A 27,024-nucleotide genomic window follows, 5' to 3' on the forward strand; every position below is an offset into this window, starting at 1 on the left:
TGCACAAGTATAATAGGAAATTTTTTTCAGTTTAGTATTAGTCCCAATAAATACGTGGGGGAAGATTGGTAATAAGCAAACATTATACTAAATCTCCATGTTTCTTCATATTTAGAATGCTTTTTCAAATTCATCAAAATCATAAATAAATATAGATGACTTGAAGAAAGTCAACTATTATTTTAACACTGGGAAGAGCTAATCACCAGTAGAACAATGTTTATGAAAATTAAATAAAATGATATTTCTCCTTCCAATAATCAATAAAAATGTGCAGAGCTTTGACATGTTATGAATAATCAGGCATTAGTTTGAAATAGACAAAATTTGTATCCACCTGCATTTCTCTCTCCGTGTTAGAATCAGAAATGTTTTTAAGAGACTCTTAAAAACTGAGAACAAACTGAGGGCTGATGGGGGTGGGAGGGAAGGGAGGGTGGGTGATGGTTATTGAAGAGGGCACCTGTTGGGATGAGCACTGGGTGTTGTATGGAAACCAATTTGACAATAAATTTCATATACTTTTAAAAAAAAAGAATCAGAAATGTTTTTCTTCTTTATCAAAGACTAAAGTTTTGGGGCGCCTGGGTGGCTCAGTCAGTTAAGTGTCCAACTCTTGATTTCAGTTCAACTCATGATTTAATCATTCATGAGTTTGAGCCCTGCATCGGGCTCTGTGCGAATAGCACAGAGCCTGCTCGAGATTCAGTCTCCCTCTCTCTCTGCCCCTCCCTCACTTGCGCGCGCGCTCTCTCTCTCTCGCTCTCTCTCTAAGTAAATAAAAATAAACTTAAAAAAAAGGACTGAAGTTTTTAGGATCATGCAATAATTGTAGACCCCACAGACATTCCTTAAGCAATTGAGAAGTTTATGAACTCTCAGTGATACTGTGGAAGACTACGTAAGATCCTCAAGTCTAGGGCAATCATGTATTCCCGACAGGATTGAAAGAGAGAAACTAATATTTATGGAGTGTCTATGATATGCTAGATACTTTTATGTTGATATTCCATTACTTGAGTCCTCATGTAACTTTGGGAGGGAACTTCTGACCAGTGCCATTGTTACTGATCTTTGAGAAGAAGTCCAGGATAATATGGTCATCATATGGTCAGTATGTGCTACATATGCAGCCCAAATCCTGACATATTATACAATACAGGCCATTCTTTCCAATTTATGGAAAGCCTACAATAGATACAAAAGATACTGTTGTATTCTAATTTTAGAGATCAGGAAAATGAGGTGTCACAAGAGTCCAAAGCTACACAGTCACGATGTGACAGAACAGGGTTAGAACTGATACTGTCCATTGGGTATTAACCAAAATGTCTTCCCACATCATCAGATTTTGTATTCAAGGTGGTGAACTGAGCACATGTCTATGCTTTTGTTCCATTCTGTGGGCCCCTTCAGAAATGATGTTACTCATTATAAGTCTTTATTGTTGTTTCCTATTTTAGTTATGATAACTATTATTTTAATATAAACTTAAAAAAAGAAATAGAAGTATAGCACCAAAAGCCATCATGGAAACCATTAAAAGAGGAAAAATCAAGAAGCGTTAGAAGAGTGGTCTCTTGAGGGATCTGGGTGGCTCAGTCAGGTGAACATCCAACTCTTGATTTCAGTTCAGGTCATGATCTCAGGTGAGATCGAGCCCGAATCGAGCTCTGCACTGGGCATGGGGTCTGCTTGAGATTCTCTCTCTCCTTCTTCCTCTGGCCTTCCCTGGTTCTTGCTCTCGCTTAAGAAAAAATAAAGAAGTGTGGCCTGTACATAGTTTGAATTTTTGTTACTATGTTCAATTTCTATATTTTTTTCATAAAGAGAAATAAAAGGAAGAATGAAAAACAAGGAAATAGAAAGATGGAAAGAAAAAGAAACATGCATGAATGTCCACACAATAGAATATTATGCAGCTGTCCAAAAGATGGAGGCAGATTTATTGTCCTGGCATGGAAAAATCCCCAAGACATATTACTAAATAGAAAAATAATCCAGATGCAAAACAATGCCTGTATTCTGGACTTAATTGTGTAATACAAAATTGTCAGTATGTGTAATGCCTAGGTAAGTGGGGAGTGAGATGTACCCCAAATCTACCACTCCCATGAGGAGTAGGATTGAGATTGGAAACAATTGGAGAGGAACATTTATTCTCTGCTTGTTAGATGTGAATATCTCTATACAGTGTCTACCTCTATACCATATACTTCGAGACTACTTTTTACAATAAACTTGATTTATGTGGACAGGTGTGGGTTTTTTTGTTTGTTTTTTTGTTTTTTTATAATGTTTAGAAATGAATAAGACCCTGGGCCAGCAAGGTCCTCTGGGAAGCAGACACGGAGACATCAGGAGTGCAATTGTCTCCTGGAAATGAGGCTGGTATACCATCAGAGGGGAACAGAGCGGAACTAGGAAACAAGACTTCAGACAACCAGGCAGATCTCTCCCCAGTGCCAGGGAAGGAGGAAGCAGGATTAGGCAAACAGGCTTCAGATCACAATGCATATCTGATAACACCATGGCCAACCCAATGGGAATCCTGAGACACAACCTGTCTAGGGGCTGCCTGGGAAGAGGTCTCCTTGGCTGGGAAACAAAGGAGGGTCACAAAGGTCCCAGCAGCTGGAGGGTGTCACCTAGCTTGCAGCTGATCTGCAAGTTCTTTCGTGAGGAGCCCCAACCCATGCACCTCCAGAGGTGCCATAAACGCAGGTTCTTCCTCAGATGCCCCCCTGTCAGGAGCCACCTCCCACATAGGCAGGCACCCAGAGCCAACATCTAAGGAGGCCATATTCTAGGGTGAGGGCTAGTGCAGGTCAGACTGCCCTCAGCTGCTTTCAGCTTCAGCTTTGTCTCTTCACAATGACAAAATCAAAACTGTTCATAGAAAGATGTCACCTTTTCAGTGTCTTATCCTAGTACATCCCAGGACTCCATGTTTCTGTTCATTGATGGGATGGAGACATGATGAAAAGCCAAAGTCTTTTTCATACTTAGGGCAAAGGAATCTTCCCTTGAGAAAAATCCTGAAAATCCTAATTTAAAACTCTAGCACCAGTGCGGTGCAATGCACCCATTGTTTCCAAAATCCTCTGATGGATAACAGTGACAAAAGTTCATCAGGCTTCTTCTCATAATGTCAATCTCTCTCTCTCTCTCTCTCTCTCTCTCTCTCTCTCTCTCTAAAAGATTATACTGCATTTCTCTTCCTTCACATCTTAGTCAGGAGTAACAAAATTAGGAACATTTTCTTATTCTTATCACTTCCTACCTGTACTATAGACTTCCACCCACCTACATATTTTTATGGATTGATTTTTTCCATTTATCCCCACATGATGTAATCAAAGTTTGTTGAATTCTTTTCTCCAGAGAGAACGACAGAGAGAGAAAGAAGGAAAGAAGGAAAATAGGAAGTAAAGAAAGAGAGGAGAAAAAGAAAAAGAGAAAGAAAGAAAGAAAGAAAGAAAGAAAGAAAGAAAGAAAGAAAGAAGGAAAGGAGGATGGAAGGAAGAGGAAGGAAAGAAGGGGAAACAAAGGCCATTGTCTTGCTTTTAGTAGATGGGGGATCAATTCTTGATGGGACACATTCTCTTGAGTCACTCAGCAATTCACCTTCACAAGCATACTTCTTTAAGGGAATCAAAAGCATCCTCAGTCTGACCCACAATCAAGACCAGCTTACTCTTTCATAAAGACAAATCCAGGTTTAGTTTTATGTACTTAGTATATTATGTGTTGTCATAAATTCTGGCCTTATTATTTCATTAAAAAAATTTTGTGTTTATTTATTTATTTTATTTTTTTTGGGAGAGAAACAGACACAGCATGAGTAGGGAAGGGGAGAAGAGGGAGAACAGAACTCTAAGCAAGCTCCAGCGTCTGAGCCATCAGCACAGAGCCTGATGCAGGGCTCAAACCCACGAGCCATGAGATCATGACCTGAGCTGAAGTCAAACGCTTAACCGCCTGAGCCACCCAGGAGCCCTATTTCATTTTTATTCTAACCTGAGAGTGAAAACCCACATTAACCAAAGATGCTTGGACAAAGGGAGACCCAAAACCTTATCATCCTAAAAAAAAAAAAAAAAAGTATGTACTCTAAACTGCTGCTATTTCATCATGCAGTAGGTAATGTTCACATCCACATTATGGATCCTTTGGTAGACTAGATGGGCTTTGGGCTGGAGTTGCTTCTTAAGGGTAATGTGGTAAATGAATATTTTCCTTGGAAAAAAAAGAAAGCATATAATTCCCTAAGGTGACAGCATTCAGTCATTCAACAAATATTTATTGGGTCCTTACTATGTGCCAATAAAAGTTTATGAGCTAATGATAAAGCAATGAAAAAAGCAGGTGAAACACCCTACTCTCATGCCAAACGCACAATTCCTGAACGAAAAAAATTGAATAAGGTTGGACTTCATTACAATTGAAAACTCCTGCTCTGTGAAAGACATTGTTCAGAGAATGAGAAAACAAGCCACAGATTGGCAGAAAATTTTGCAAAAACACACCTGTTAGAAGACTGTTATCCAAAATATACAAAGTCTTAAAACTCAATAACAAGGAAACAAATAACCCAACTAAAAAAAATGGGCAAGATATCTGAACAAGCACCACACCAAAGAAGATATACAGGTGGCAAATAAGCACATGAAAAGATACTCCACATCATATATCATTGAGGAAATGCAAAGTAGAACCACAATAAGATACCCCTACATACCTTGTACATACGTATGACAATGTACAAAATCCAAAACACTGACAACACCAAACGCTGGTGAGGATGTAGAGCAACAGGAACTCCCATTCATTGCTGGTAGGGATGTCAAATTGTACAGCCACTTTGTAATCCAGTTTGTGTTTCTTATAAAACCAAACATATTCTTACCACCTGATCCAACAATTTCCCCACTTGGTATTTACCCAAATGAGTTGCAACATATGCCCACACAAAAACTGTACATGAATGTTATAACAGCCTTATGCATAATGGCCAACACTTGGAAGTAACCAAAATGTCCTTCAGTAAATGAACAACAAACCATAATACATCCATACAGTAGAATATTATTCAGCAATAAAAAATGAACAAGCCGTGAATAGACATAGAGAAAACTGAAATGCATATTGCTAAGTGAAAGAAGCTAATCTGAAAAAAGCTACATATCATATGATTCCAACAATATGACATTCTATAAAAGGCAATATTATAGACAGTAAAAAGATCAGTGGTTGCCAGGAGTTGGATTAGAGAGGAGGTAGAGAGGGAAAGATGGAGAGAGAGAGGAAGGGGGTGATGGAAAATATGGGAATTCTGTACTTTCTGTATAATATTTTTATAAACCTAAATCTACTCTAAAATATAAATTCTATTAGTTTTTTAACATCCTATTTTCATGAAACTTGTAGTTCAGCGGTGGCAGGTGCAGGGAACTAGTGAGCAAACAAAAGAATGTAAATGAATAACATAGTATGGTGGTAGGTGATAAGTGCTATAGGGAAAAATAAGATATAGAAGAGGTAAAGGGAGTACACTTCTGGGAAGGGGCAATGTAACACTCATCAGAGCAATGAAGGAAGCTCACTTGGAGGGTGATATTTGAACACATAGAAGTGAGGGAGTCAACCAAAGGATATCTGGGAAAATACAATTCTAGGCATACGTTGAGTTGAAAGAAAAGCAAGTAGGTTGTTGTGGCTGGACCAGCGTGAACTCAGGGAAATGAAGGTCAGAGAGGGGGAAAGGGAAGCATGAAGCAAGATCATCAAGGTTTTGTAGCTCTTACAATATGACAGTTTTACTCCACAAGGTTTTGAGTGAAGGAGTGACCTCTTTTGACTTTTAACAGAATCGTGCTGATGCCTCGTTGAGAATAAATATACAGGCGGAAGGATAAAGGCAGGGAGGAGGCATTACAATAACCGAGGCAAGAGGTGATGAAGACTTGGGCTACCTTACAGCAGCAGAGTGGAGAGAAGTGCCCACCATCCAGTTTTACTGGAATGAACACCTCAGAGTTGTAGCACAGATCAGCTCCAAAGGGGCTCTCCCAGAGGGGGTAGAGAAGCCTCTGAGTGGACCCAAACTCTTTCCTGAAGTCACTTACCCCATGCAGCTGAGACATCACAGGTACCATGAAAGGAATACAGGCCATGGAGCCAGACAGATCTGGATTAAGGTGCTGGTTCTTCTGCTCACCAGCCTTGTGGTTGTGAGTAACCTACCTCTCAAATTTTGGCTTTCCTTATCTAAAAACTGTAAAAACATTTGCCTTATAGAAATGATGGGAGGATTAAGTAAATAATAGCTCATAGGTACTCAAACAATGGTAGTTTTCTCTAGTGGGAAGATTCTTAGTGCTGGCGTCAGGAGAGAGCTGTCGTAGCCTTGAAGCTGCAATACCGACATAGAGGTTATGAAGGGGCCAATAACAAGGGCTTTCCCAGTCAAGGTTTATCTGGGCACCACCACTGCAGAGTGGCCATGTGACAATAGTACAGGACAATCCTAATCCTGGGGCATATTGTTTATGTGATTCCAGAGAGCCTCCTCTGCAGCGAGTGCTTTCTGTTGAATCATTCACATGGAACACAAATTTCCTCATGCAATGTGCCTATTCCAACATGTCCATCCACATGTCTCTTCAAAACACTTTCTCCTCACCATCGTTCACTCTTTTTATCTCCAAGATCTTGACCCTTGAGACAAGCCAGCATGGATTACAAGTCAACCAAAAGCAGTGTAGATAAATATCCCCTCTGGCAATCTCGTCTTCTAGAAAAAGTAAACGACAGGATGTATTGTTCAGACTTCTGCCATCTGAGAGTATTTCCCTTCCCCAATGTCTACAGACACTCCTGTTTGGCATATGACGTAGCCATCCATCCTTCTTCCAGTTGATATCAACATACTGTCCAAACTCATCCATAAACCAGGGCTGTGATTTTTCTTCTTCACTCAACTGGTCAATGGAGTTGAGGGAGAGGGAGGAAGGCAGAACACCCCATTTCTCTCTCATTCTCTCTGATCTTTCCTACTTCCATGTGTGAATTCCACCCATGGGTCCCTGCATGTTAGCATAGAGAACCATAGCAATTATAACACCTCATACCACATTTTCCAGAAGATAGACCTTGTCTTCCGACCAACAGTCAAAATTTCTGGCTTTCATTTTATTGGTTCTATTCCATTCACTTGCCTACTTCTGAACCAATCACTTTGACCAGGAGAAAGTTGATCATTATTTGGCTTATTATGGGCTATACACCAGTCACTGAACTGATAAGTGGAGCTATTGCAATGAAATTAGTCTGGCTAGGGCTGGTCCAAGCTCACACAGGGAGATGAGCACTGGAGTAGATCCTACCCAAAATTATGGCTGCTAAACTGCCAAAGGAAAATCTGGGTGCCATTAGGAATGGGGAAGAGGATGTGAATGACAGATGAATACCCAACAAACATCCCCTATTGCCACCACTGCCATTGCCCTTATGTTCTAATGAGTGAGAGGAAAAAGTCGGAGGTACAAAAGGAAAGCAAAGGATCAGGAGAAAAGAAGAGGAAGAAGGGAGTGAAAGATTAGGAAGAACATGAGAATTAAGGAAACTGAAATACATAACCAAAGGAGAAACAAGGAACCACCATACTGTACCCCCAATTTACCTTCAGAGATGAAAATGTATGTATATGGAAGCATGAGTTGATGCCATAAAATATTTTAGCAATACTAGCTTTACAAACACTAACTGAAACCCTGGAAGTACTTTCTGCTGTAGAGCAGAGGCTCTTCCCTCTCCCCTCTGTGAAGCACTCCAGTTACCTTTCCTGTCACTTCATTACAGTTATTGGTACCATCAGATTTGAATTTAATTTCAATATGTATCTTGTTTATGACATACTATGCACTGGAATCAAGTAATTCTTTACCCCCAAGGGTTATCTCCCTAAGCCTGTGATTCTCACCAAGGGTGATTTTGCTTCCTTGGGAGACGTGTGGCAATATCTAGAGACTTTTTGGCTGTCACAACTAAGGGAGCTACTGGCATCTAGTGGGTAGAGACCAGAGATGCTGCTAAACATCCTACAGTTCACAGGACCTTCCTCTGCAACAAAGAATTATCTGGCCCCAAATGTCAACAGTGCCAAGTTGAGAAACCCGGATCCAGGTGCTTAAGTGCGTTGCAAGTTCATTGCCTCAGGGCCTCTCAGAGCAAACACATAATTTGGAACCCAAAATGAATGCTCCGCAAAGACTGACTTGGCTTCCGCTGAGTATACCGTATGAGTGACCCATCATGGTTTCACTCAGAAGAGAGTCACCCTGAAACTGAGTAGAATTGATCAAAAGAACAGCTGATACGGTAAACTTATCTAAAAACTCCAGTTTCCAATTGACTGCATGTTCTCGTTCAGGCTGACACATGCACTGAGTTACTATTCCTTACCTATATACATGGGCATCACATGCATTGTGTGAAAAAGTGAACTATGTCAACGGTTTCACTGTTGTGAGGTCCCGGTCTCTTGACGGTGACATTCTGTTGGTAGCTTAGCAAAGTCTGTGTGGCTCACTAGTAATCTGATTTTGATACTGTAAACATTAGGTAGGCTTACGCCATCTTTGTTCGTGTGAGATATGTGGTAGCTCATAAAATGTATATACATTTCTTCACCCAGATTTTACTTATCCAACTTGAGTGATCCTTACTAATTTATACACATCCAAGGTCACATGCATGGGGGCACCATTCACACAGACTACCTTTCCTTCCCTGATCTTTTGGAGAGGCATTACCCATAATTATTGTAACCCTAGTAGGGGGTTAACTATCTAAGCTAGGTTATGCTGAGGATCAACTTCAAAATCTCAGTGGTTCAGCACACAAATAACTTATTTCTTCTTGGTGCAAAGCCCGTTGCAAACCCAGCCCAATCTCCAGAGGAACCATCCTCCATACCTTGTCCAGACTGAAAGCAGTTCCATATCCTGGAAGCTACAACATCTGCAACACACAGCCTCCTTGATTATTATTTGAAAAAGAAAGTGAGGAGAAGGTATCATACTGACAATTAAGTGCTTCAGCCCAGAGGGGCACATTGACTTGGAACTAATCTCATAGCCCTGTCCGACCACAGGAATTGGGAAATGCAGCCTTGTATGAGCTCAGAAGAGGAGAATGAAGCATTGGTGAACACTTGTAATGCCTAACACAGGGTCTACAGCACAGCTGGGATCTGCCTGGCAAACTTCTAAAAGTTGCAGGAGTTGCGGTTTCAAATAAAATCAAGACTGTTTACTAGGGTGTTTCCACTAAAAGAAAAATTACTGAGTGCTTATTATTTCAAACAAAATCATGAATTCAAACATAATGTACAAGGTATATGTTTAAGCTAATTTCAATAGTCCTTGCTGTCTGATGCAGAACAAGTTGCCTCTTTGATTGGTACCTAGTACTAGACTTACTACTACAAGTTTATGACTTAGTACTAGAAACTCTGAATATTGCCATGAAGCAGAACAGAAATGCAATTGCCACCATTAGGGTGTTTAAGATAGAATTGCCCTAAGCACCCACTTCTACTCCATCACGTGACTGCATATATAGTTGCTGAACTTCATTAATGCGTGTTTTTATTCCTTCAATTGAATGAACACATATTTATATAACATTTGGTTATTGCTAAACATTATACTAAATCATAAGAGGCACATTAAGAAACACAAAAGTCTAATTCCTGACTGAAGAGCTAAGATATATAAGGAATAGGTAGAAATTGGGGCGCCTGGGTGGCGCAGTCGGTTAAGCGTCCGACTTCAGCCAGGTCACGATCTCACGGTCCGTGAGTTCGAGCCCCGCGTCAGGCTCTGGACTGATGGCTCGGAGCCTGGAGCCTGTTTCTGATTCTGTGTCTCCCTCTCTCTCTGCCCCTCCCCCGTTCATGCTCTGTCTCTCTCTGTCCCGAAAAAAAAAAAAAAAAAAAAAAACGTTGAAGAAAAAGGAATAGGTAGAAATAGAGGGCTTCATATAGCACCTTGTAAAGTGGATTGCCCCAAGAAACAGACCTTGAGACAAGGGTTTAAATGCAAGGGGGTTATAAACCACAATTTCTTTATCCATTCATCAGTTGATGGACATTTAGGCTCTTTCCATAATTTGCTATTGTTGAGAGTGCTGCTATAAACATTGGGGTACAAGTGCCCCTATGCATCAGTACTCCTGTATCCCTTGGGTAAATTCCTAGCAGTGCTATTGCTGGGTAGCAACGTGGATGGAACTGGAGAGTGTGATGCTAAGTGAAATAAGCCATACAGAGAAAGACAGATACCATATGGTTTCACTCTTATGTGGATCCTAAGAAACTTAACAGAAACCCATGGGGGAAGGGAAGGAAAAAAAAAAAAAAAAAGAGGTTAGAGTGGGAGAGAGCCAAAACATAAGAGACTGTTAAAAACTGAGAACAAACTGAGGGTTGATGGGGGGTGGGAGGGAGGGGAGGGTGGGTGATGGGTATTGAGGAGGGCACCTTTAGGGATGAGCACTGGGTGTTGTATGGAAACCAATTTGACAATAAATTTCATATATTAATAAAATAAAATAAAATAAAATAAAATAAAATAAAATAAAATAAAATAAATGCAAGGGGTTTATTTCAGAGGTAATTCTGGAATGAGTAGACGGGTGTCTGGGTGGCCTAGTTGGCTAAGCGACAGACTCTTGTTTTCTGCTCAGGTCATGATCTCACGGTTCATGGGTTCAAGCCCCATGTCAGGCTCTGTGCTGACAGTGTGGAGCCTGCTTGGGATCTCTCTCTCCATCTCTCTATCCCCTCCCCAGCTTGCTCCTTCTAAATAAATTAATTAATTAATTAATTAAAAGATAAACATTAACTTTTTTTAAAAAAATTCTGGAATGAGTAAAGGAATGAATTAGCTTTCCATTGCTGTCCTAGTAAATTATCACGTATGTAGTGGCTTAAAAGAACACAAATTAATTATTTCATAGTTCTGTAGGTCAGAAGTCTGACACGGATCTTACTAGGCTAAAATTAAGGTGTCAGCAGCCCTTGCCTTTTGCAGCTTCTAGAGACCACCTGTGTTCCTTGGCTCCTGGTCCCCTTCTTCCACTTGGAGATGGTGGCCCCTACCTTCAAAGCCAGCAGTGTTGCATCTCTCTGACCCCCCACACCCTCTCATCTTTCTTTCTCACCACAGCTGGGAAAGGTTCTCAACTTTCAAAGACTCATGCCGTTACATCGAGCCCACCTAGGTAATCTGGCATGATCTCCCTGTGTCAAGTCCCAAAACCTTAATCTCATCTACAAAGTCCCCTCTGCCCTGTAGGGTAATGTACTCACAGGTTCCAGGAATTAGGATGCAGACATGCTTGGGGGCCATTATTCTACCTGCCACGGGGAGTGTGGAAGTGAGACAGCAGAGAAGGCAGCCCAGAGTGTGCGTTAATAAGCAGGTCACTGGGACTCCATCCCCCTGCGGCCATCGGGGAGATGATTTAGAACTACCCTCAGAATTTCCCCATTTTAAAGGACAACTTACCAGACCATCATTGGCTAAGGGCTACTCTTGAGAGCATCTCCTAGAAGCCCTCAGGCCCAGAGTCATAGAAGCTTCCAGGGGGAAGTAACAGCTCAGCAGTCCTACAAACCGTGATTGCTAAGAAATATGGGTGAGGTGTCAACAGCAGCTACTACACAGAGAAACAATTTAATATTTCAGAGTCAATATGAAGCAATAGATGAATCCTTCATAATCTCTTCCCCTCTTCTGTTAGGAGTGATACAGTGGAATGATAGGACCAACAACTGGGAATCTAGTTCTTGACCTTTATCTGCCACACGGCATCAAATTCTTGGGCCAAACACTTGTCTGAGTCCCATTTCCAATCTGAGGATTTGGACCAAATAAACCCTAAAATTCCTCCGGCTCAGACATAGTTTTCCATGTGTTTTCAGGACACGCACCCTGGTGATGGCTATGCCTTTTCTTAAACATTTTATAAAAGAAATCCACACCAAAGCAGGGGCAGCTGCAAATATCCACTCTTCCCCAACTCAAATTTTAAATGTCAACACACAGCTCACTTATAAAAAGTCTCAGGAAACAAAAAAGAATTATTTAATGGAAGGGTGTAATTATACTGAATGCTGCCTGCAATTGACTTGGGACACTAACCAGGGAAAACCAAGAACTGACTAAATCAGACCTTAATCAACCACAGGAAAGTTGGAAAAATTGATCAAGTATGCCAGACTGCAAATGTTCTTGACCTTGAGAATGAGTTCTTGACCTAAGGGAAACTTGTGACTCAACACAAAATTTCCTGGGAATCCTCGAGGTCAATTTGAAAATGCTCAGACAGACTCTCCGTTTGCAAATTACTCAGGTTCAAGATAAACATTCACCCCTGGGAAATCAGAGCAGTTTCGTTACACATATGACAGGAGGAGGGGGAGAAGCATGGGCGTGAGACAGAATCAGGTGCTGCCGTTCACAGTCCCCCTGGATTTGCTCTGGGTATACACGATGCTAAATAACCAGATTCTAGCTCTGTCATTCACACACGTGTCCCCAAAGTCCTCTCTATTAGTTGTTTTCTGCCTAGAGAAGCGTTGGTCTGGACATGGAGCATGACAAAATTTGCCTTTTGACCCTGCTAATTACACTTCTAGTATTTACCGGAACATCCGCCAGAGGATTTGAGGATGTTACCAGTCTGTCCAAGTGATGGCTGAGTGTGTGTCCTCTAATGAGCGGGGGAGGTGCTCTGCATTCAGAGTTAGGTCTTTCTCTGCATTTTTCACCTTTACAGGAAAAAACGTGCGCCAAGGTTGCACAAGTGCTGTGAAATGGATATGTTGTATGCCTGAGTGGTTTGTTTTCAAATTTGATGGTAATCAAGTTAATGGGAACACACATGCAGAGCATTGTAACGACGCTTAGTTGTAATAATTTTAAAGTAATGACCTCTTCTTTCATATCGCACATTTTCACGTTTCTGGGTGAACCTTCAGATTTTCCCCTACATTGCTTTTATATATTAAAACTGGATAGACATTGATTTTTCAATCATTTTTAATGATTCAATGTCTATTTAATATAACAAAAGAGAAAAGCATTTCAATTCATTGCTGCAATAGAAGAATACGTCCAAACCATTTACAGTTTGTTCTGTCCTTTTTAATCTTTCAAAAAAATAAATTCTAATTACAAAGTGAAAAGAACAAAATCATGTGGAAGCTTATCCTTATGACTGAATAGCACTTAGTAACTGATTAATCATGCTTCCATTTGTTATCACATTTGTGAGTCCTAATCGTGCTCTTAGGTAGAAGACAGGTATAATTTCACTTTATATAGCAGGAAACTGAGGCTCGGAGAGGCTAGTTATTTGCCCAGGGCTGCTCAGTGGGGACCTCAGAGAGTTCCAATCCCCACCCTGTTGGCCACCTTGTCCTTGCAGTAGTAAGGACGGGGATGTCCTGGCTTCATCATCCTTATGTGACTCCCTAAAATGGCCACAATATTTCCATGTCTCCAAAAGTCTCTGTTCTGTAACTTTTCCCTTTGACTCTTGTAAGTGTCCACATGCTTCCACGCTAATTGCTTAGTGACACCAATGCTTAAAAACAGTTACTATTAGTAGACAGCCTAGTGTTTTCTCTTTCATCAGAATTTCACTTTTAATAAAATTCTGGAGTTTAATCTCTAGGAGTGAAATTTCGTGGAGCTCTGAACTGAAAGTTATGGCTGGCTGTTGGGGTTTTGTGAAGCAGGAGAGAGGGACTTTATAACACCAGTTCTGCTGGTTGGGCAATCGAGTCTTTCGTGATTAAACAAGGCTTGTGTTTTCTTTTTTTGAGCCTTCTTTATGCATGCTAGCCTCAGTATCCCTTATAATTTTAAAACGTTTTAAAACGTTTCTTTGGAGAGCTTTGTTGTGAAATGGAAAATTGAGGCTTTATTCCAAAACATGGTTTCCCAAAACTTGTTCTCTTAGAAACCGAATGGTTTATGTGGTTTACGTTTTCATCACTGTCTGAAACATATTTTCCAAAGGAGAGAGCCACACATGCCCGCTGGTGCCCTGCTGACTTTGGCAGCCTGTGAAAGCATTTTTTTGGTGACTTTGGTCATCTAACACTTAGTTAACCTCAAAGACACGATGTAATTATTCACAAGACTCTGCATATGGATTTTTTTTAATAATGTGGATGGATGAAAAACTAGATTTTTTGTTTTTTATTTGATTGTTTTTGAAATATTCTTAACTTGGCCCCTTGAAGTGACCATTGCGTTCATTCTCACACTTACACACACAGAAAAATAACAAAAAAAAATGTCAAAGATAAACTATAAATTGAGAATACCGGAGAATATCTTTGCTATGCACACATGGAGTAACTTTTTTTTTTTTTTTTTTTTTTTTGCAAATACTCTATTCACGCTAGGGGAGGAAAAAAAGTATTAAAAGGAAAACAGGTTTTGATCTGTTTTGTGTGTGCTGGTTGGGGGCTGGGGGGAGTGATGAACACAGCCAGAGAAGAAGTGAGAAGAATCGGTCAGAACTAAGTAATTTTAGACAAACCATTTCACTCCACCGAACCACTGTTTTCTCAGCTGTAAGATGAGTGTTGGACAATGTTGTAAGAATCCACTCAACACGCTGAACTTCCAGGAGATCCAGCCTATCAGACACAGGAAGCAGAGAAAACAGTGAGAAACTCCTGAAATTTTCACTCCAAAGTCTCAAGCTAGAAGCCAGCCCTCAACTGAGGCCTCTGAAGATGGCTTCCATGGGTGGGCCAATGACTTCTGAATCTACTGGGGCCCTGAGAAAAGCCTGTAGGCATTTCTTATCATATACGCATTTCTAAAGAAATTTCAAATGTACACAGGAGGAGGCATCTTCCCCAAACTAATAGATAAAAGCCATTACTTAGGGTTAAAGGATTCATTTTGAATTGTTATCTGGGATATAGACACTAAATCAATTTTTAGACTTTGCTCCCAGAAATGATTCACCAAGGAGGAGTACTCAATTGCACTTTACCTCCACCATTCTACTCTTTATACATACTGCCTGGGCCAGAATTCACAAACCGAGCCCGGTGGGGTTCATAGTAGGAGAGTCAGCGCCTACCAGGATTTGATTCCACGGAATACACGTGTTCACCGGTTCTGCAACAGGAATGCTTAGTTGACTCCCAATCCCAAATGAAAAAAGATACCCAAGTATCCCAGCGAGGCGGAGCTAGCAAATTTATAAATCACGATTCACAGTGACCCTGATGTTTGGACCGAGCCTAAGACCTTGCTAAGTTGTCAGCATAGGAGAATGCTATTTGAACCTTGCATTTTGGCCATGTGTTTGAAATGTAAACTTATGGACATGTAGCCACATTTTTATTCACTCATTCTCACTGAAACCTTTACCCAAGGCAAGCTCTGTTATGCAAAATAGGTTAATAACTGCTACAGTAGAATCAAGATAACCCAATGTATCAACTTAATCATTTTTCTTTCTTGTCACAGATATTTGGCCTCCTGGTACTTAGTTTACTTAACGAACGGAAAGGAAGGTCTATGCCAGCACTCACCACCGTTTTTAGGTCAGCAGTGATTTCTATAGGCAAGCAGTAGAGAAGGCTAATTTAAACTCCAAATCCCGAAAAGGATCCAGTTCAGGGATGATTAAGCTATAGCCCAAGTAAGGACTTCAAGGGTTTGTAAAACCAAACACAATATGAATATGAATATGAGAATATGTACATTTTTCAGAGGAGATGATTCGTAATTCTCAAGAGATTCTGTGACTTTAAGCAAATCTATGAAATCAATAAAAAAAAATTGTTAGTCGAGGAAGAACTTGGGAATAGGGCAAAAAATGCCAAACATAACACCCGTTTGAAGGTACCTGACAGAGGGTAGAAGGTCGACTGTTACATGTCAGAGTCATGGCACCGTCACATTGACTTTAAAATGTATAATGTGGGTTGGGACCTGGAATGTATGCCTCCCCCTGGGAGGGGATACGTTAGTCTCTTGTTAGAAGCACAACATACACTCTTCACACGAAAGTTGAGGTACGCGGTTTTTAAAAATGAAGAGGTGAGCTGAGCAACCCTTAGCTGGGAGCTCGGAGGGAGAATGAAGAAATCTGTGAGGGCATTGGGTTTGGCGTAGGTAAGAGGGTTATTCTGCGTTCCAAATAGAAGAAAGCTATTGAACACAATATGCGCAGGTAGCGTGAGGGGCAGCGGTGGATTCACAGTCCAGGTGGCCAAGAAAGGACCAAGAAAGAAAATGTCGTGCTTTCCAGGAATGAACAACAGTAACTTTGGATGTAGACTGGGGATAGAATTAGAGAGATCTAATAGCAAATTTCACATGAGGATTTGGATCTAGGGAAAGAATCAGTTGCTTTGATGGTGAAGCCTGAAACGCTGAAGCCGTCATGGGGACAGCTATGCTTAAACAGAGATTGAGTTTATGGGTCCAGGCCAATCCCCACCCCACTGTCCTCTCTCCCTCTGGCCTGGGGCCCTTCACATAGTCAATGTGTATGATGGGTGTTTTTTTTTCATCCTAGAATACATGTAAAGAGGTCTGTGTATGGTGCCAGGGACACAGGTAGAGGAGAGAAGGATAACATGAGTTGGCATAATATCTGCCCCTACTTTGTACTACAGTAAAACTTTGGTTTGCGAGCATAATTCATTCTAGGAACAGGCTTGTAACTCGAAGCACTCATATACCAAAGTGAATTTCCAGAACAATTGGCTCAGATGTGATCATGTGACATTAGGCTTCACATACTACTCCTATTGCAAGACATCGCTTGTTTATCAAGTTAAAATGTATTAGAAATGTTTGCTCGTCTTGTGGAACACTTGCAGAAAAGGTTACTTATAATCCAAGGTTTTACTGTATTTTGAACACTTTGGTAAGCTGGATATCAGTTTTCTTGAGAGATTTTGTGAGTTCCTGAGCATAGGTGGGGCCATCTTCCTCCCCACCACATCACTCTGCCATGCAGTGTTAGCACCGCTAAGCATTGTGGGAAACACTAGTGGCCAGCCTGCATTTCCATGGAGAGTGGGTGTACTGGCAAGAGCAGGCAGGGCATATTCCCACTGACCATGGCCAACCTTGCTGTCTGAGTACTTCCCTCCGATAATTTGCAGAGAGCAAACCCCACAAGCAATCTGGATTTTCGAGCACATTTATTTCTGAGCCCAGGTGACACTCTCTCTGAAGCTCAGAGAAATAACTGGTAAAGATTTTGAGGAGAAGCAGAAAGAATTTGCACTGGAAGAAGAGAACAATCTAGAAAATTCAAATACCAGTGTTCAAAATGAACTCTTGGACACCAAAAGTTGCTGAAGTCCAGCTGAGCTCTCTATCCACATCCACCCCACCCTCTTGTTCTATTCAGCTGTCCTCCTACCACATACTCTCTGTTAGACCAGGTTCTACTGCCTTACTGTACCTACTGGTCACAGCAGGATGGGGCCACTCTGGCCCTCCCCCTGTGCCATCGCTGTCCTCGCTCCGCCAGCTGAGAGCCACAGCATCCATTTTCTCTTAGAGCTGACTTCCCGGCTCCTGCCCAAATTTCCCAGTTCTTTCTCTGGAAGGCCCCAAGTGTAGGTGTCCCACAAGATCATTGGCAAGTTTTTAATTGGACTCCCTTGGCAAAAACTGTGCTTATGTAAGATGGTGCTTCACCGTAAAAGAATCCCATATTCGGTAAAGATTTGAGGAGGTCCTTTGCTGTACCTGCAGACGTCGACCATCAACATATTTTCTTCTACATGGTTTTATTGCAGTTCGTTTTATAAAATGTTATTTCAGCTGTGGCAGGCAGAAATAGATATGTATGAGGTGCCTTCCCTCATTGTCCAGCTGCCGCCTACAATTATGTCAGTCACTTGAGCTTATGATGTCATGGTTTGTTGCCATGGTAACAAATATGCAGTCACAAATACTTGATTATCATTTCACTAGAGTGATGACATATTTATAGTACTCAGGAACGACATATTGGCCCTTTAAAGAAAGTGCTCCTATGTGGCACACAAATGCCCTTTTTCCTCACTGTACAGTTTTTCCTGGTGGTTTGTATTTCCTATGTATGCTGCGTGCTCTTTGCTTGTTTCTTACAGAGACTTAAAATGAAACCTTGTTTAAAAGAAATCAGGCAATATGCACGTATTAAAACAAGCGGATCCAAGGAAGAAGAAACATTCCCAGTAAGAATTTCAAAATACTGTTAGGGCGCCTGGGTGGCTCAGTGGGTTAAACGTCTGACTTCAGCTCAGGTCATGATCTCACAGTCTGTGAGTTCAAGCCCCACGTCGAGCTCTGTGCTGACAGCTCGGATCCTGGAGCCTACTTCAGATTCTGTCTCTTTCTCTCTCTGACCCTCCCCACTTGGGCTCTCTCTCAAAAATAAATAAATGAAAAAAAAATTTTTTTTAAAGAATTTCAAAATATTGTTAAATTAACACAAAAATTCAGCTGTTTAAACCTTCATGCACAATGGGATTTATTAACATGTTATTAAAAATAGTAACTCGAAAGTTGTGAGACAGTGAAATAATATTTTAAATAACCTGGAATGGCCTTCCCTTGTATGTTAGCCTTACTAACTACGTATCTGCAAAAAGTCACTTGAGATGCTGGCACTGGAATGACTTAAAACAAAGTATAAATTTCTACTTCCTTGAAGGGGTGAGAAGTGATAAACAAGATCAGGTTACACTTTGCTGATCGCTCCATGAATGTAGCTCTTTATTCTTGCCGCCACCATCCCCCTGCCTTTTCATGAATCCTATTCAGAAGTGAAACATTTATTCTGTTCAGGGAGATTCTCTCTGGAGGGGAAATAATTTTATCAGTAAGACTCCCTGGTGATCAGGCCAACTGGGAACGGCTGTTAATCAGCCTTTTTGACATGGTGGCTTGAATAGCCCTTCCCATGATGCTCTGTGATTCCACCTTAACGCTTTCCTTTTGAACTCACCATGACTCATAAGTGCCTTTTTCTCCCTTTGTGTGTCTGAAGTTATCCCACTATTAACTTTAATTGGAAAGGAGCCTTTTGTTCCCCGAGTGTAGTCATACACTAACCACTGAACTCCCTAGGCTGCAATTTCGGGGGTAGTAAAAAACTTAATTTTTTTAATGGGGGGGGGGATAAATAATGATAATGCTGATAGTTTTAGAGTGGTTAATAGGAAGTTACTGCAAAGGAGCAGATATCTGTGTGAATTTGACTCTTTAAAAATGTTTTGATAAAGAGCCAGGCAGGGGAAGCAGGGCTCCAGGAGGAAATTCGCACGAGGATCTGAGGAGCTTCCTGGCAGAGAAGTGACCATGGAGAAAGAGAGGGCGTGGGTGAGAGCAGTGTCTCCCCAGCGGGGAGGAGGGGTGATTAAAGCCCACATGGGTAGGTGTCTGGCCCACTCCCCAAGGACTCATTTCTGGGCCCTCCAGGAGTGACAACAGAAAGAACTGCGTCACTTGAGTGTCTAGAAGAGGTTGGAAGCATCAGGAAGTCTGCTTTGGAATCTTGTAGTATGAAGTTCAGAGAAAGAGACTCAGCCACCATGGGCTTGTACTCTTTGGAGCTCTTGGCAACCCCTTTGGACAGACAGACATCAGTGCCCTGGATAGCAAGTATCAGTCACCCAAACTCAGATACCCATTAAGTATCACCAAGAGTCGTGACACTGTTGTCTAGCACCCAAAGTCTAGCGCCCCTGGGAGATATTGCCTGCTTGACAAGTCTCAGAGGCCTTAAGTGTAGATTTCAGAAAAGCGAAAAGAAAATGGTGACTTCTATGTGACAGCTCAACGGATGCATTTGTGGGTACATCAAAGATATTCTCAAAATTATATGGAATACAGGCGTGGGGACTTACAACAGCAGGTGAAAGTTCTACAATAGCAGCTGTAGGCAAAAGTCACAGAAATACACCACTCAGTGCTATTATTATGACCCTTATTTGACCTGCAGAGTCTTGTGCTCTAGAAAAGTGGCTGATCTCTATATTGGAGGCAAACAGTTGGATTCGTACCCAGATCGCCATGAATCAGAAAACTTTTTATGATTTGCTCTCTTCATTATCCTGGAGATCACAATGTTCATAATAAAATGAACAAATCAGATCAAATTGACATCAGCTTCAAGAGTGAAAATAAGGTTAATTTATTGTTATTCTTGTAGAAAGTACTTTTTGTCTCATTTCAGGAGCTGATTAATCTTACAAAGTGCAAAGAGGGATCGAGTGTCTCTCAAGCAAGAGAAAAGATTGTTCATCCACAAGAGAGAGTCAAATAAAAGCATCAAATTTTTGAAAAATCAAGTTTGTTACTAAAGTGATGATAGATCCTTCATTGCTCATGTCACTCTGAATTTGAATATGTATCTGCGGGAAAAGCCCTCAAAGGATCGGAATATAAAAATTCTAGCCCCATCATTACTTTCTACTCTGTGACCTTCAGGTAAGTCGCCTAACTTCTCTAAGCTTTAGTCTCCCTATATATTTTTTTTAATGTTAACTTATTTATTTTGAGAGAGAGAGCATGAGTGGGGAAGGGGCAGAGAGAGATGGACAGAGAGAAAGAATCCCAAGCAGGCTCGAGCCCCACGCGGGCCTCAATTTCACAAACTGTGAGATCACGACCTGAGCCAAAAACAGGAGGCAGACACTTAACCAACTGAGCCACCTTGGCACCCCATAGGCTTCCTATATTTACATTTGTCCCACGTCTTTCAGAGATGGATTGATAGCAATGACTTACGGGAAAGTGTTTTGTATACTGTAAAGCATGTAGCAAAGACAAGACACTGCAGTTACAACTTTTGGGTTCCAGTTTGAGGCGCCTTCTGATAACTTTCTGCATTTAGAGTCCTTGTTCCTCTCCCTCTTGCTCTACCTTTGATTTGGTCTTCATAAGAATGATTGTGCCTTCGGGGCATATGTGATGAAGCCATCTAGGAGTTTAAAGACTTTAAATGAGATTATATGGGACCCCATCAACATATAACAGCAGCAACTTTACCCTTTCTTCAGAGTCCCCTTTCCTGGCATAATCAAGCTGTGAAGAGGAAGAAAAGGAAAATTGCCTCCCAATTGATTTGATCTGTGTTGCTTTCTTGAAAACTCTTGCTCCTTTCATCTGCTCCTTTTTCTGCACTCCCAGGACTCTCCTCCTAATCTGCATTCAGCATGCCTTTACTAAGGCCTCCCAAGACAGCCTAGTAAGAAGGAAAGAATGTGCAGTGTGGGTCAGACGGACCTGGGCTCAGACTCTGCCTCTGCTATTTAGTAGCTGTATAACCGAGAGGTAATTATTCACCTTTCCTTAGCCTTGTTTCCTCCTCTATCTACCGGTTAGAATAGTACCCACCATGGGATCAGATGTAATACATATATAAATCACCTGTCGTACTTTAATTCATCAGTATTTAATAAGCATCCACCATGGACCAGATTGTACTCAAGACATTTGGCAATGTGGTATTACGTGACAGACATAGTAGGTGCTAAATAAAGGCATCCATTACTCTCTGCCTTTTCCCATTTTATCTTTTTTAATGTTTATTATTTTTGAGAGAGATAGGGTGTGTTTGCACCCATATGAAAACTCACACTAGCAGGGGAGGGGCAAAGAGAGAGGGAGACAGAGGATCCAAAGCAGGCTTTCGCTGACAGCACTGAGCCCAACGTGGGGCTCGAACTCATGAACTATGAGATCATAACTTGAGCCAAAGTCAGAGGCTTAACCGACTGAGCCACCCAGGTGCCCCTGCCTTTTATTTATTTTTGAGAGAGAGACAGAGTGCAAGCAGGGCAGGGGCAGAGAGGGAGGGAGACACAGAATCCAAAGCAGGTTCCAGGCTCTGAGCTGTCATCACAGATCCTGACCCAGGGCTTGAGCCCACGGACCATAAGATCATGACCTAAGCCAAAGTCAGAGGCTTAACTGACTGAGCCACCCAGCCGCCCCTGCCTTTTCCCAGTTTAATAAAGACCTCCAGAACCAAGGCCATCTTGGGCTGCCAAGTTCCCATGGGATAATGGAGGCTCTCTAAAACCAATTCTTATGGCACTACAAAATCATAAAGCTCAAAAAGGAGACAAGTCAGTCAAGTTACCTATACTCACTTCTCTGCCATGCCCTAAGACCAAGGCTATTACAAACTTTACTTTCACGAAAATGGAGAAATAGACCCTCCGGGCCCTACGAGCTTGCTTCTGAAGCCCACACTGGAAGGGAGAGGCAGGCAGGGACTGACTGCAAGGACTCCTGCAGACAGGAGGGCATGAAGTGTCTGAGTCCATGTGGGCTGTTGTAACAAAATGCCATAGACTGGGTGGGTTATAGCAGCAGAAATTTATTTTCCGCAGTTCTGGAGGCTGGGAAGTCCACGATCAGGGCACCAGCAGACTTGGCATCTGATGCGGCCCACTTCCTGGTTTGCAGATGGCCGCCTGCTCCTTGGTTCAGGACGCCGGTGTCCTCATGTGGAGGAAGGGGCAAGGGAGCTCTCAGATGTCTCCTCCAAAAGGACACTCATCCCATTCATGAAGGCTCCACCCTGGGGACCTAATCACCTTCCAGAGGCCCCACCTCCAAATACCACCACATTGGAGGGGATTTGGAGGATTTCAACATACAAATTTGGGGAGGACACAAACATTCAGTGCATACACAGACAAAAAAAACAATAAGGCAGAAGATAGATGTAATCACCCCCCAAAAGAGTCACCCTGGAGGCGCCTGGGTGGCTCAGTCAGTTGAGCGTCCGACTTTGGCTCAGGTCATGATCTCACGGTTCGTGGGTTTGGGCCCCGCGTGGGGCTCTGTGCTGACAGCTCGGAGCCTGGAGCCTGTTTCGGATTCTGTGTCTCCCTCTCTCTCTGCCCCTCCCCTGCTCATGCTCTGTCTCTCTCTGTCTCTCAAAAATAAAAAAATTTAAAAAAAAAAAGAGTCACCCTGAATGGAAAATAGTGAAAACAGACCGGATCACTGGTGTCAAAGCAGAGTTGCGGTTACCAAGAATCTGAAAAAAAGAGTGCTTACAACAGTGCATGACCAGATAGGGTGGTCTTGGAAAGGCATAGATTCTGGGAGATAGGGAGACTTGGATGGTCATGGTAGCCCTTGGGTGCATGGTGGTGAAGGATAAGAAGGAGCAATTGCTGGAAAAGAAAACTTAAAATAAAAACGGACACACAACAAATGTCCCACCCTCTTACCCCAAAAGGCGTCATTTATTAAAGAATTACCACCTTGCTGTACCAACAGGCTTAGACTAAGAAACTTAGTAAACCACCCGGTTCCCTCTCCCCTGCCCACTACGAACATGTATAATTGCTAACCAGGAAAAGTATTAAAAAATTAACATTACATCCCAACACAAGTTAAATACTAAACAACTATTTTGGGCGGCGCCTGGGTGACTCAGTCGGTTAAGCGTCTGACTTCGGCTCAGGTCATGAGGTTTGTGGTTTGTGAGTTCAAGCTCCGTGTTGGGCTCTGTGCTGACAGGTCAGAGCCTGGAGCCTGCTGTGTCTGTCTGTCTCTCTGTTCCTTCCCCACTCATGCTGTGTGTGTGTTTCTCTCTCTCAAAAATAAACATTAAAAAACATTTAATAAAAAACCAACTATTTTTAATAGTATGTTTAATAAAGGAATATCTCAAATCAGAGATTTGAAACTCAGTGAAGAAATGGACAACAGAGGGATGTGAAACTCTTGATTTCAGCACAAGTCATGACCTCACGGTTCGTGAGTTTGAGCCCTGCATCAGACTCTGCATTGACAGTGTGGAGACTGCTTGAGACTCTCCTTCTCTCCTTCTTTCTCTGCCCCTCCCCTGCACATGAGTTCTCTCTCTGAAAATAAAAAAAATATACTTTAAAAAAATTCTTCTCAGAAATGAATGCTAATTTATAAGATTCCTAAGGAAAAAGACATTTGGATGAAAATGTAGTCAGAGACAGAGACGCTGAAGAGAGAAATGGCTTAGAAACTGCATAAAGACAAAAAGAAAAAAACTAGAGAAAATTACAAGGATCCAACATGTACTTCATTTGGTCATACTTAAAATCATATCCAAAACAGCGTTCTAAAAATAAAAGACTTGGATATACGTATTGAAAATGCCTACAATGTGTATAATTATCAATGATAAAACATATTTTTGTAAAATATTTATGACTTAAAAAAAAATCCTCAGGCAGAAAAGGCCACATCATCTACAAAAGACAGAAAACCAGTGCGTCTCAGAATTCTTGGCATCACATGTATACAAGACGAGGCTGCAGCAACATATTTGGAAACCCAAGGTGAGAAAGCCTAAGTGGAATGATCTTGTATCTATCTATGCAAGCTTTCCTTCAAGCATCAATGGTACAGACAAAAGGTTTTCATCTACAACGAGTCAGGGGACACAGTGCTCATAGCCCCTTCCTAACAAAGCTACTAACACATAAGTGTCTTCCAACTAAGAGATGGCTGGAGAAACCAGAAAAAAGTCTAGTGCTAAGAACAGAATACATTTGGGGAGCCTAGGTTGCTCAGCCGGTTAAGCAGCCGATTTTGACTTCTGCTCCGATCATGGTGTCGTGGTTTGTGGGTTCGAGCCCCACATCAGGCTCCTTGATGACAGAGAGGGATTCTCTCTCTCTCCTCTTTGCCACCCCCCCCCGACCAAAATAAATAAATAAACTTTTTAAAAAAGAACAGAATATATTGATTAGAGCTGACAAGACAAAGATGGAGAAAAAGAATGGAAAAATTGTATGTAAGCATTACATGTTTTGACAAAATAGAATTAACCGAAAACCAGGAGAACTGGGGAGACAGGACAACATAGTAAAAGTTTATTGACTGTATAAATAGTAAGTGGGAGTCAAAGCATTGAAGGACAACTTTCCTAAACACCCCAGGATGACCCCGCATACCAACATAAGACCATCTCAGAAGAAATCATTAATATTTATCACTACTGTGTAGTACTTTCTTATTTTATTCTATTCTATTATTTTTCATTTTAACATTTCTAGTTCATTTGCTATTATTTTATCATTTTTTTAAATGCCTCCATTGACCCACTTAAAGCCATGTGGATTATATTCCATTCATTTTACCTTAGGAGTAACAGGCTTGTTTCTGGACTGTGGGCATCCAGCATTTACCTCCTTCTAATCACTATTAAAAATAGACACCCCCCACTTTTCCAAATTTAGACAGTCATCTACTCTGAGCCAGAAAGAAGAAATCAAAATAGAGGAATCCTTTGAATGATTTTTATCAGAGACCATGAAATCCCTCAGAGCTCTACTGAACTGGAGATCTCCCTGGTGCCCGGAAGGAGAGGCATGGAGAAGAAATCTTGCAAATCCAGGAGCCATGTATATTACACAGTCCGAAAGATCTGGGGCAGAGAACCTAGATCGGGCAGGTATCAAATGGTAGCTTCAGGAGAGGAAAGAGACTGGTGTTCCTCAGAAACCATGATTTACTGCAACCTTAATATAATGGCTCTTTGTGGTCAAGAGGAGGGACTTTGCAGTGAGTGGAGAATATTACCCAAAGGCAGTTTCTCCTTACATAAGCGCAAATACGAATGTTTTAAACAATCTAACTCCTCCCAAGTGTCTTTCCTTTCCTGTTACTGCAATGCCATTCTTGTAATCATTTGACTTTTCTCTGCTGAGTTCATGTGAAGAATCTCATGTTCAGGAGACATCCTGCTCCACATGGTTATATCTGTAAGACAAGTTAGGTTTCTTTGCAAGTCAGGAGTAAGACTTTAGAGATCATCTCTGAGAGCTGGCCATTTCGAGGATCACAGAAAGGCTGAGTTAGCCTTAGTCATAGATTGGGCTCCTCATCAGATGTCTTCTCAGTTATATGATCACCGATGATTGCAAAGTATACATGTGTCAGTGTGGTGTCATCGAACCCAGAAAACACCCTGAGTTTACAAGGTTCTGTCTCTCTCTAACGATATGCCTGTCCCATCAGTCAATGCCAGTGGAATGGGTAAGGAATAATGCTCTAACTTTATATGTGAGGAAACAGCTCCAGAGCAGTAAAAGGAATTCTTCATAGCCAAAGACTCTGGCAGAACAGATCAGTTCAGAGATCCCCATGGAGTGAAACAAATAATGGTGGGAGAAGATACTGTAGAGTTATACCCAGAAATGAGAAAGATAGAAACCTCAGCTAGAGCTGAAGGAGCTACACCACAGCCTTGCTTCTGGACCTTATAAAGACTGAAATAGAGTTCACAGCTCAAAGTCCACCCAATACCCAGTTGTGCTCTCCCATCAATTGCAGGGTGATTAGCATAGGACTTTATTGATCAGTCCACTGCGCTAGTTTCCTAGTATATCACAACCCCTCATCAACACTCCATGGGACAGACCTCTCGCATCGATATTTCCAGCTTTCAATATATGCAAAATGACAATAATGATGCAGAAGATGATGATAATAACAATAGCTATAATTATTGATCGTGTACCATGGGCCAGATAATGTGCTAAGTATTAATCTCCTTTTACAGAAAGTGAAACGAAGACTTAAAGCTAATAAGATAATTAAGCTGGTGACCTAATTCCAAAGTTCCTGCTCACTGTGCTAGAACTCTTTTAGATCATGTGATCGTTCCATGAACCAATTACCTGTGCCCATTTAAGCTGTGGAGTCCTATGGAACCTACATGGTGACTACATTAAGGACATGGTCCTTAGGACATTAAGGACATGGTCCTTAATTTATGCTTAAGGACTCGCCTATGGCCACTGTCTCGCACAGGTGGCTATGAGCATGGCAGAATCAAGATCCCAAACCATTCAGACTCCTCCACTTCTTGGAGTGGCTGACATGCTTGCTCAGAGTTAACTATTACCTCTCTCCCTGCCTGCCTGCACTCAAGCCGCATGCTCTACTCTCTCTC

The sequence above is a fragment of the Puma concolor genome, chromosome A2, assembly GCF_028749965.1.
Source record: "Puma concolor isolate L17-30 chromosome A2, mPumCon1.1.hap2, whole genome shotgun sequence".
Taxonomy (NCBI): Eukaryota; Metazoa; Chordata; class Mammalia; order Carnivora; family Felidae; genus Puma; species Puma concolor.